This window comes from Elephantulus edwardii, unplaced genomic scaffold, assembly GCF_000299155.1.
Source record: "Elephantulus edwardii isolate Elephantulus edwardi_28Jun2011 unplaced genomic scaffold, EleEdw1.0 scaffold00156, whole genome shotgun sequence".
NCBI lineage: Eukaryota > Metazoa > Chordata > Mammalia > Macroscelidea > Macroscelididae > Elephantulus > Elephantulus edwardii.
In genome coordinates this window covers 2,712,918-2,725,243 of record NW_006399906.1, presented here as the reverse complement: position 1 = coordinate 2,725,243, position 12,326 = coordinate 2,712,918, and the positions used below count along the sequence as shown (strand labels likewise).

The following is a 12,326-nucleotide window of genomic DNA, read 5'->3' as shown; positions in this document are numbered from 1 at the left end:
TGATAGAAAGAGAATTGATGCCTTTGAGCTGTGGTGTTGGAGAAGAGTATTGAATATACAATGGATTGCTAGGAGAACAAACAGGTTTAACCTGGAGAAGGTGAAACTGGGCTTCTCCTGGGGGGCAAGGATTCTGAAGCTTCATTTAACATACTTTGGACATGTTACAAGGAGGAACCATTCCTTGGGGAGGGATATCCTGTTTGGGAGGGTGGAGGGCCAGTGCAAGAGAGGAAGACCTTCGATGAGATGGATGGATTCAGTAACTGGGGTAACAGAATAGAACAGGGTTTAAGGCTCTTGAACTTAGGGTTGCTATGAGTCACAAGAGAACCCACAGCATATAACAACACTACAATTTAGGAATGAGGAATCTGCCTAGTTTCAATGCCACAGCAGATGCACTCTGTGTTTAGCTACTAATCAAATGGCTGTTCCAATCCACCAAACATTCTGTGAGAGAAAGATGTAGCAATCTACTTCTTTAAAAATGTATGGCCTTTGACTCTCTGCTTCTTGTCTATCCAGATTGCCCTCTCTTCTTGTGCAGCCTCAGCCGTCTCCCTGAAACACAATGGTTAAGGTCAGAGTAAACGGATTTGACCACATTGGGCCCCTGGTCACCAGGGCTGCTTTTCATTCCAGCAAAGTGGATGTTGTTGCCATCAATAATCCCTTCACTGACCTCAACTACATGGTCTATATGTTCCGATATGATTCTACCCATGGCAAGTTCAACTACACTGTCAAGGTTGAGAATGGGAAACTGGTCATCAATGGAAAAGTCATCACTATCTTCCAGGAGCGAGTTCCCACCAACATCAAGTGGGTTGACGCAGGTGCTGAGTATGGTGTGGAGTCCACTGGTGTCTTTACAACCTTGGAGAAGGCTGGGGCTCGCTTGAGGGGTGGTGCCAAATGGGTAATCATCTCTGCTCCTTCTGTCAGTGCCCCCGTGTTTGTGATGGGTGTGAACTATGAAAAGTATGACAACTCTCTCAAGATTGTCAGCAATGGCTCCTGCACCACCAACTGCTTAGTTCCCTTGGCCAAGATCATCCACGACAACTTCAACATTGTAGAGGGACTCATGACCACAGTCCATGCCATCACTGCCACCCAGAAGTCTGTGGATGGCCCCTCTGGAAAGCTGTGGCGTGATGGCTGTGGAGCTGCCCAGAACATAATCCCTGCATCTACTGGCGCTGCCAAGGCCGTGGGCAAGGTCATCCCTGAACTGAATGGGAAACTTACCAGCATGGCTTTCCGTGCCCCCACCCCCAATGTGGACCTGACCTGCCGTCTAGAGAAAGCTGCCAAATATGATGACATCAAGAAAGTAGTAAAGCAGGCGTCAGAAGGGCCCCTCAAGGGCATCCTGCAATACACTGAAGACCAGGTTGTCTCCTGTGATTTTAATAATGACACGCACTCTTCCACCTTTGATGCTGGGACTGAACAACCACTTCGTCAAACTCATTTCCAGGTATGACAATGAATTAGGTTACAGCAACCAGGTGGTCGACTTCATGGTTCACATGGCCTCCAAAGAATAAGAGCCCCTTGGACCACCAGCCCCAGAAATAGCACTAGAAGAGAGAGAGAGACCCTCAGCTGCTGGGGAGTCCTTGCCCCAACTTGATCCTCCCACACACTGAGAATCTCACATCCTTGACACAAGTTTCCATCAAATTCCCCTGAGAAAGGGGAGGGGCTTGGCGAGCCTATCTTGTCATGTACCATCAAAAAAGTACACTGTACTCAGCCAAAAATTAATTAATTAATTAATTAGTGCCTTTAAGTCCAACATCCCTTTCTGATTAAAACAATCAACAAGATATGAATAGAAGGAATTTCCTCAACATAGTGAAATGCAAAGTATATACACAAAACCAAGAGCCGACAACATTCTCAATAGAGAAAGACTAAAGACATTTCACCTGAGAACATGGAGCAGACAAGGGTGTTCACTTTCACAGCTCCTGTTCAGTATTGTAGGACGCTTTGGTGGCCTAGTGGTAAGAACCTGCACTGCAATCCACAAGGTTCTGCACAGGAGAAGAATAGGCAGTCTCCTCCTGTGTGAAGCTGTGAAAACCCTCTGGAGGGTCAGCTTTGATTGGTTCCAACTCGATGGCAAACAACAACATATTACATATTATATTGACAGTACATACTATGGAAATAGGACAAAAGAAGGAAATAAGGCATCCAGATCAGCAAAAAGGTGGCAAAATATGCAGATGATATGATAGTGTACACAAAAAGTACCCAAGGACTCAACCAAAAAAAATGTTAGTAGACCAGTTCAGGAGAGTGGCAGGATTTAACATAAATTGTTGTTGTGTTGATGTTGTTATGTGCCTTCAAGTCTCCTGCCACTCATAGTGACCCTATGTACAACATCCCTAAACTCTGCCGTATCCTGTGCCAATCTCACTATCTCAGACACACCTATCCCCATTATCCCAGTCACTGAATCAATCTATCTCATTGAGGGTCTTCCTCTCCTGTGCTGTCCCTCAACCTTCCCAAGCATGACATCCTTTTCCAAGGATGGTCACTCCTTGAAACATGTCCAAAGTATGTCAGACAAAGCTTCAGAATTCTTGGCTCCAAGGAGCAGCCTGGCTTCACCCTCTCCAGGACAAATCTATTTGTTTTCCTAGCAGTCCATGGTATATTCAGTACTCTTCTCCAATACCACAGGTCAGACATCATTTCTCCTTCTATCATCCCTAGTCATTGTCTAGCTCTCTGATGAATAGCAAGTGATTGCAAAGACCATGGCCTGTATTGGGCGCACCTTAGTCTCCAGACTGACATCTTTGCACTTCAGCACTTTAGAGAGGTCTCTAACCACAGACTTTCCCATTGCAACATGTCTTTTAATTTCCTGGCTGCTGGTGCCAAGACTGTTGACTGTGGATCCAAGCAAACCCAAACTGTGAATAATCTCAATCTCTTCACCATCCATTACGATACTGCCAATCAGTCCAGTTGTGAGAATCTTTGTTTTCTTGATATTGAGTCTTAATCCATACTGAAGACTGCAGTCCCTGACCTTCCACAGCAAGTGCTTCAGGTCCTCCTCAGGTTCAGCAAGCAGTGTGTGTCATCTGCATAACGCAGATTGTTGATTATTCTTCCTCCAATCCTGATGCCACATATCTCTTCATAGAGCCCAGTCTCCCAGATAACCTATTCTGCATAAAGATTTAAAAATCAATGGTATGCCACTACAGTAACAAAGAATACACAGAGAAGAAATCAAGAAAGTAATGCCATATACAGTGACCAACCACAAAATTAGGTACTTGGTAATAAACATAACTAGAGGCACAAAAGACCTTAAAAGAAAACTATAGAACAACACTGTGATAAACAATCAGAGACCTAAATAAATGGAAACATGTTTGTAATTAGTCAAAATTCATAGAGTTTCCAGAGGCATGTTGCTTAGGAAGTGGATGCCGCTCTGTTTCCAAACCTTTCGTAATCTGGAAGCTCCACAAGACACTGTCTACCATGGGAAATCGTTATGGCATTTGACACCACAGTGGCACAAGGTTCAGTATCACAGCAACCCCAGGTTACCTCAGTACATCATATTGACAGAAGAGTGATGTACCATATAAAAGGCAATATGCAAATTTATTTGGAAAGAGACTCCAAATAAGGAAAGCACTTCCAAAAATCAAAAATGAATTTGGAGATATAGTACTCCCTGACTTCAAAACCTACTAAAGTTATAATAACCAAAACAGCATGGTACTGGTAATGTGACAGACACATAGACCAATGGAATAGAACAGAGAATCCAGAAATTAACCCATCTATCTATGGTCAACTGTTATTCGACAAGGAACTAAAACATATCAAATGGGGAAAAGAAAGTCTCTTCAACAAATTGTTCTAGCAAAACTGAACTTCTACCTGAAGAGAGCTGAAAAAGGACTCACAACACATACCACACATTAAAAAAAAAATCAACTCAAGGTGGATTAGAGATCTAAGAGTAAAGCCCACAACTGTAAAAATCATAAAAGACAAAATAAGATGAAACTTAAAAAGCCTAGTCTATTGTATGAGGAGACTGGCAATACAGCAGGAATTACATGGCTAGGAGAGGATAATATCAGTGAATGTGACATTCTAAAGATTAAGTCCCTGTGTGAATAAAAAAAAACTTTTTCCAGGAGGATGAAAAGAAAACCTACTGACTGGGGAAAAACATTTGACAATGCCATCTCAGACAAGGTTCTCATAAAGAAAATTTGCATAATACTACAGGGCCTCCACAAGTAAAAAGATTGATAATCTAATTATTAAATGGGCAAATAAACATGGAAAGACTTTTCAGATAGGAAGACATTCATATGGCAAACAAACACATGAAGAAATGCTCAATATCACTGGAGATAAAAGAGATGTAAATCAAAACCACAATGAGATATCATCTCACGCCAACTGCAGTGTAGTTTAACAAGAGAGCAAGCATCAAATATGGAAGAGGATGTGGAGAGATCAGAACACTCGTACACTGTAGGTAGGATTCCAAAATGATGCAAACATTTTACACTCTGTGGGAGAAAGGTGTAGCAATCCACTTCTGTAAAAATGTATGACCTTTGCTATTGTGAACAAAGCCGTGATAAACATAGATGTGCATATATCTGCTTGAGTGGCAGTCATGGTGTCTTTGGGGTATATTTCTGGTAGCAGAATTGCTGGGTCAAATGGTATCTCTATTTGCAACTTTTTTAGAAAGCACCATACCACCTTCCACCTTCCAGTGGTTGCACCATTTTACACTTCTGCCAACAGTGAATAAGGGTTCCAGTTTCCCCACAACCTTGCCAGCATTTGTTGCTTGCTGTTCTGCTAAATGTTGTTATTCTGACTGGGGTGAGATGATATCTCATAGTTGTTTTGATTTGCATCTCCCTTAGAGCTAGAGATTTTGAACATTTCTTCATGTGCTTGCTGGCCATCTGAATGTCTTCTTTGATGAAGTGTCTGTTCATATCCTGTGCCCATTTTTAATTTGGATTGTTTACCTTTACCTTGTTGTGGTGCTCAAGTATTTGATAAACTCTAGATATAAGTCCCTTTTCTGGCATGTCATTACCAAATACTTTTTCCCAGTCTGTGGCTTTCCTTTTTACTCTGTTGGAGAAGTTTTTGGATGTGCATACCGAATCAAATATAAGAATCAAATATTAGGAGGTCCCATTCATCTATTTTACCTTCTCCTGGTTGCAGATTTTTCAGGAGATGCTGGGAAGACTGTTTATGTTGTGGATTAGGACTTCTAGCATTCTTCCAAACTGTTCTTTAATGAAGTTTATAGTCCTTGGATTATAGTCCTTGGCTTTGTTCATAATAGCAAAGAATTGGAAGCAACCTAAGTGCCCATCAACAAACGAATGGATAGAGAAGCTGTGGTATATTCACACAATGGAATACTACGTTGCATTGAAAATAAGAAACTCATGAAATATTATTCAAAATGGATGACCCTGGAAGACATTATGCTGAGTGAAATATCTCAGTCACAAAAGGACAAATACTCCATAGTGCCATTGTTATAAAACAAGACTGATATCGGGTTACGGGGAGACTGAGAAAGATGGGATAAATAATGTATACTGCATTGACACAGATGAGGGAGAAAACTGTTAAAAAGGTATATGTGACTAGGTTTTATTGTCATGACAGAAGTCTAGAACGAAGGCTGCGTAGTGGAGTGGACCTGGGGGGAGGGATTGTAAAACAATAAAAAACTTTTATTTTTCAAAGTACTGACGGAGAGGGGTGGGCAGGGAGAAAAGTGCAACAATGAATGAATGGAAATCCAAGGTCTCTGGAAAAGCTACAACCAGGAGAAGATAACATAGATGAATGGGACCTTCTAAGACTCAAATCCCTATGCACATCCAAAAACTTCTCCAGTAGGGTAAAAAGGGAAGCCACTGACTGGGAAAAAGTATTTGGTAATATCATATCAGATAAGGGACTTATATCCAGAATTTATGAAATACTTGAGCACCACAACAAGATAAAGGTAAATAATCCAATAGAAAAATGGGCACAGGATATGAACAGGCACTTCACCGAAGACGACATTCAGATGGCTAACAAACACATGAAGAAATGCTCAAAATCCCTAGCCCTAAGAGAGATGCAAATTAAAACAACTATGAGATATCATTTCACCCCAGTCAAAATAGCAAAATTTAACAGAACAGCAAGCAACAAATGCTGGAAAGGTTGTGGAGAAACTGGAACCCTGATTCACTGTTGGTGGGAGTGTAAAATGGTGCAACCCCTGTGGAAAGCAGTATGGCGCTTTCTCAAAAAGTTGCAAATAGAGATACCATTTGACTCAGCAATTCCACTACTGGGAATATACCCTGAAGAGACCATAGCTGACATCCAAGCCGATATATGCATACCCATGTTCATTGCAGCTTTGTTCACAATAGCAAGGAGTTGGAAACAACCTAAGTGCCCATCAACAAACGAATGGCTAGAGAAGCTGTGGTATATTCGCACAATGGAATACTATGCTGCATTAAAAAACAAGGAACTCATGCAATATTATTCAAAATGGTTGACTCTGGAGAACATTATGCTGAGTGAAATATCCCAGTCACAAAAGGACAAATATTACATGATGCCACTGTTGTAGAATGGGACTGTCCTTGGGGTTAGGGAGACACTGAGTAAGATGGGTTCAATAATGTATACTGCACTGAAGCAGAGGAGGGAGAGAACCGTCTAAAAGAGAGATGTAACTGGGTATTTCTGTCATCACAGGAGACTAGAGCGAGGGCTGCATGGTGGAGGGGACCTGGGGGAGGGTTTGTAAAACAATGAAAGAATCTTTTCTTTTACTTTTCAAAAAAAAAAAAAAAAGAAATCCAAGGTCTCTTTAAATTTTCATTGAAACTGACAAAAATGGGAGGGGAAATGTATGATCTTTGACAAAGTCTAGCACTCCTTCCTCTGGAAGACAGTTTGATATTTCCTCCAAAAGCTGAACATAGAGATTCCATATGACACAGCTAGTCCACTGCTAGGAATATAGCCCAAGGAAATTAGAACTGAGATACAAATGGAGACTTATACACCGATATTCACAGTAATGCTACTCACAATAGCAAGAAAATGGAAACAGCCCAAATATCCATTAACAAATGACTGGATTGAAAAATTGTGGTACATTCACATGATGGAAAACTATGCAGCACTCAGGCACACAATTTTTAAAAATACTGTATAACTTGGGTGAGGCTAGAGAGCATTATACTGTGTGAACTAACTCAGGCACATAAGAATACATCAAATTGTACAACTCCATGATTAATCCCTGCCCCCACACATCCTCATCGCTCTGCTTCTAGACTCCCCCGCCTTGGATCCTTATACTTATTCTAAAATAATGGTTTTATACAATATTTGTCCTTGTGAGACTGAGTAATTGGGTCATCAGTCTTTTTCTTGTGGAGGTCCAAGAGTATTTTGTAAACTTTCATTATGAGACTCTTGTCTGAGATGGTATTACCAAATGTTTGTTCCCAGTCAGTAGGTTTTCTTTTCACCTTATTGGAAAAAAGTTTTGATACACACATGAATTTAATCTTTAGGAGGTTGGTGGGATTGTAAAATGGTACAACTATTCTGGAATGCAATTTGGCGCTTTCTCAAAAAGTTGAACATAGACATTCCATATGACCCAGATATTCCACTATTTGGAATATACCCTGAGAATATGAGAACTGAGACACAAATGGAGACTTGTACACCGATGTTCACAGCAGCATTATTCAGCATCGCAAAAACATGGAAACAGCCCAAATGTCCAACCGTAAATGAATGGATTGAGAAATTATGGTACATCCACACAATGGAATACTATGCAGTACACAGGAACAATGATTTTGTAAATTATTACCTAACCTGGGAGGGATTGGAGAGCATTATGCGGAGTGAACTAAGTCCTATAAGGACATATATTGTATAAAACCATTGCTCTAGAATGAATAAAAAAGATCCAAGATGGGGAGGAGGAGTGGAAGCAGAGCGATAAAGATGTGCAGGGGAATGGGGGAGTAATCATGGAGTTGTACAGTTTGATGAAGATGAGGGAGATGGAAGAATATGTTCTGGGGGAAAATGTATTAGAATTTTGTAAATAAAGGAGTATAATTTTAAAAAGGGGGGAACCCCTAAAGCAAAAACAAACGTAATATGTTTCAATGGTTAAATGTAAAAGGGGAAAAACCCATTATTGTTGAATAAGTATAAGGATCCAAGGGTCGGGGAAGGGTGGAAGCAGAGGGGTGAGGATGTACAGGGGGAGATGGGGATTAAACATGGAGTTGTACAATTTGATGGGTGCTTGGGTGAGGGAAATTGGAATAATCTGTTCTGGAAAACAGTGTATTCAAATTTTACAAATAAACGATAACCAGTAAGATGTATATGGATATTCAAAGAGGGAAGGGCAGGGCTTAGGTGGGGAGCAGGGGAATTCACCAAGTCAGAGTTTGATAGGTGGAAGGTGGGGGGGGGGAAGCCCCCAATGTACAATGAATGAAATACAAAATAAATAAATTATTCTATGCAAACCAATAAGTTATATATATATATAATCTCACCTTAGGGATCCTATAGACCTTAGAATAAGTTCTACTCTGTCCTGTAGGGTTGCTATGAATCACAATTGATTCAGGAGTACTGGATTTGATTTTTAAGGCGTTTATCCCATAACACTTTGACAAGCTAGCAAGCTTTAAAGAGCCTGGGTCTCTCTTGTGAACACTTGGAACTACTTTGCAGTTGAAAATCTGGTTCAATTCCTAAGCACATCTTAAAAAACAGAAAAGCTTCAAAGGCTACAGCTAAAGGAACCAACTTTCTCAAACAGGAATTTTCTTTAGGGTCTGTTTGGCAAACACGTATGCTCCTTTCTTTGAGGCAGACCATGTCAGCAGTTTAATTTAAGACATCAAATGAGAAACAATCTGTCTGGTATAACCTTTTGCCGGTGAAATGAACAGCCTTTGAGCCAGCTCCCCGAGAACACTCTCATTATCCTGGTCTCCGTGACATGGGACATATTGTCTCTTTTCTTGACTTGACCTTAACACATCACTGATGCAAAACATATTTCTAGTTTGAAAAATAGTCATCTAGAAAATAAAACCATTTCATCTTCTCAACCACAGTTCTGAACCTCAGCACTGTTGAAATGCATTTTATTTGTTTGTTTTGTTCTATTGACTATACTAGCCCCTTAAAAATTTAAGGAAATATTTCTGAGTAAAGGGCTTGCCTGCCAAAAGAAAAAAAGAAGTGACATTTTCCATTTAAAACATAAGAAGCACAGACTAAGATCAATTGGAAACATAGGACAACTGGACCTTGGTCCCAAAATGTTCTTAGAAACTGAGGGGTAAAGGGGAGTTAGTTTATAAATTTATGATTAAATAGATAAAGAGAGAGGAAGGTATAAATGGACTAATATGCACAAGTCATATGTTTGCATGGATTGTGTGTTCCGACTCTATTTAAAATAGGGGAGGAAAATGTGATGTGAGACATGGAGTGGTTCAATAGAATTTGGTGAGGCAATATAAGGACCATTTAATTTAATGAGGCATATTCATAGATGAGACACTGTGGCCTCAAGAGGAGGATTTGCCCAGGATGATATAATCAGGATAGTCATTAGTTTTGCAGGTTTTCATGCCAATGACTTCTTCACCTCTTCTCTCCCCTGAGAGTGCAATGTATATACTTGCACTTATTGATGCATTACTTACATGAGGTTACCCCACGGCACTTATATTAAGGAGATTAGCATTAAATACTAGTAATTTTACCTAGAACAGTTTAATGATATATACCAAGTGACTTAATTCAACAAGCAAATGCTGCCCTGGACATGCTCACCAGGTTATGTCAGGAAATCTGCAAGACAACTACCTGGCCGAAGAGGTCCATATATATATTCCTATTCCAAAAAAAGGTAACGGGACATAGTGTAGAAATTATCATTCAGTATCACTCCTATCACACACTAGCAAAATCCTGCTGAAGATTATCCAGAAATGACTGGAACTGTACATTGACAGAATTAAGAGAAATACAAACTGGGTATAGAAGAGGTCGTAGCACTCGAGGTATTATCACCAATGTCACATGTATCTTGGCAGAAAGCAAGAGTACCAGAGGGATATCTGTGTTTCATTGACTATGTAAAGGCATTGCACAGTGTGGATCACAATATTTTGTGATTAATCTTGAGGAGAATAGAAATCCCAGAACACTTGATTGGGCTTATGCAAAACCTATACTCAGACTAGGAAGCAGTCCTCAGAATAGAGTCGGGAAAAGACTGCTTGGTTCAAAATCAAGAAGGGAGTGTGTTAGGGATGTATCCTGTCTCCATACTTTTTGAATTTATATGCAAAACAGATCATTTAGGAGGCTGGGCTTTATGTGAAGATTGGAGGAAGACTCATCAACAACCTGCGATATGCAGATAATACAACCTTGTTTGCTGAAACTGAGGAGGACCTAAAGTGCTGCAGTCTTCAATTATAGATTGAAATTCAATATCAAGAAGACAAAGATTCACACCACTGGGCCAACTGGCCGCATCATGATACATGGTGAAGAGATGGATATTGTTAACAGCTGCAATTTGCTTGGCTCCACAATCAGCACTCTTGGCACCTCAGTATCAAGGAAACAAAAATCCACTTTTTTCTGGACCAATGGTAACATCATAATAGATAAAGAAAACATAGAAGTTGTCAATGACTTTGGACCAAAAATCAGTCCACCGTCAGGAAGTGAAAAGACACGTTACACTGGGAAAACATGCTGTCAAAGACCTCTCTAATGTGCTAAAGAACAAGCATGTTTTTAAAGACTAAGGTGCACTTAATCCAAGTCATATACTTCCTATACATTGGAAAGTTGGACAATGAGTGAGGAAGACAGAATAACTACTGTCTTTGAGTGATGGTTTTGGAAAGGGTATTGAATATTACATGGAGTGCCAAAATAACAAACAAATAGGTCTTGGGGAGGGTTCAGCCAGGGTATTCCTTGTAAGCAAGGACAGTGAAACTTCATTTCACATAGCTTGATAGTGTTGTTAGGAGGGACTAGTCATTGAAAAAAGGACAGTATGCTTGGAAAGGTTGGTATAATAGAGGACGATCCTCAACAAGATGGCTTGACATAGCAACTGTAACAATGAGCTCACGTATATCAGAAACAATGAGGATGGTATATGATAAGGCAGAGTTCAGATTAATTATTCACTGAGTCTCTATGAATCTTAATTTACTCATTGGTACATTACAACTATTTTCCTTTGGACTTTTTGCTCCATCTTTTTATAATCAACTCAAAAACAAAGATGGATGCTGATATTTCAACCATTATATACCTATTACATACTGGAAGATAGAAGATAGAGGACAAAAACTTAAACTTGTTGTTTGTTTCCCAAATTTCTTTCCAACTATTTCTGTTTATAGATCACGAGCTGGAATTTCATCGCTAAAAGGAAGAGTGGGAATTATGCATTGTCACTCTAAATCAAAGTGGACTAGGTACTACTGGGGAAGGGTGTGCAGGGGAAAGAGGGGATTATTCATTAGATTGTACAATCTGATTGGGGAGGGCTGAGAGAAATTGAAAGAATTTGTTTGAATTTGGATTCAAGTTTTCTAAATAAACCAGTGGGGGGAGGGAATAAATAGGTCAAAGTTAGATAACATGGTAGCATGTTAACTGAGTACTTTCATAGAGACAACTTGTTACCTCCTGTTAGCCATAGTCTCCTTCCTCAGTAGTACCTAAATTAAGATTAATAGAGACTCACTGCTATTGGAGTAAGATTATATAGCTCATTGTGGTTATAATTTGCATATCTCTTAATGCCAGTGATTTTTATTAATTGTTCATGTGTCTATTGGCTATCTGAATGTCTCCCTCTGTGAAAAGTCTTTCCATGTCTCTGGAAGGCAATTTTGCACTTCCTTGTAAAGTTGAACATAGAAACTCAATATGACCCACCAATTTCACTGTAAGGAACATACCCCAAAGAAATTATAACTGAGAAACAAATAGAGATTTATACACCACAGTCTATAACAGCATAATTCACCATCACAAGAACACCGAAACAGACCAAATGTCCAAACACAACTGAACAGATTGAGAAATTGTGGTACATTCATGCATTGGGATACCATGAAGTTTCCAGAGAAATAATTTTGAAAAATACTATATAACTT

At 39.8% G+C, this 12,326-nt stretch overlaps 1 pseudogene; it reads left to right on the top strand.

Moving 5' to 3' along the window:
- The first annotated feature begins 574 nt into the window (after positions 1-574).
- LOC102868427 lies at positions 575-1,556 on the top strand (annotated as a pseudogene).
- The last annotated feature ends 10,770 nt before the right edge of the window (positions 1,557-12,326 follow it).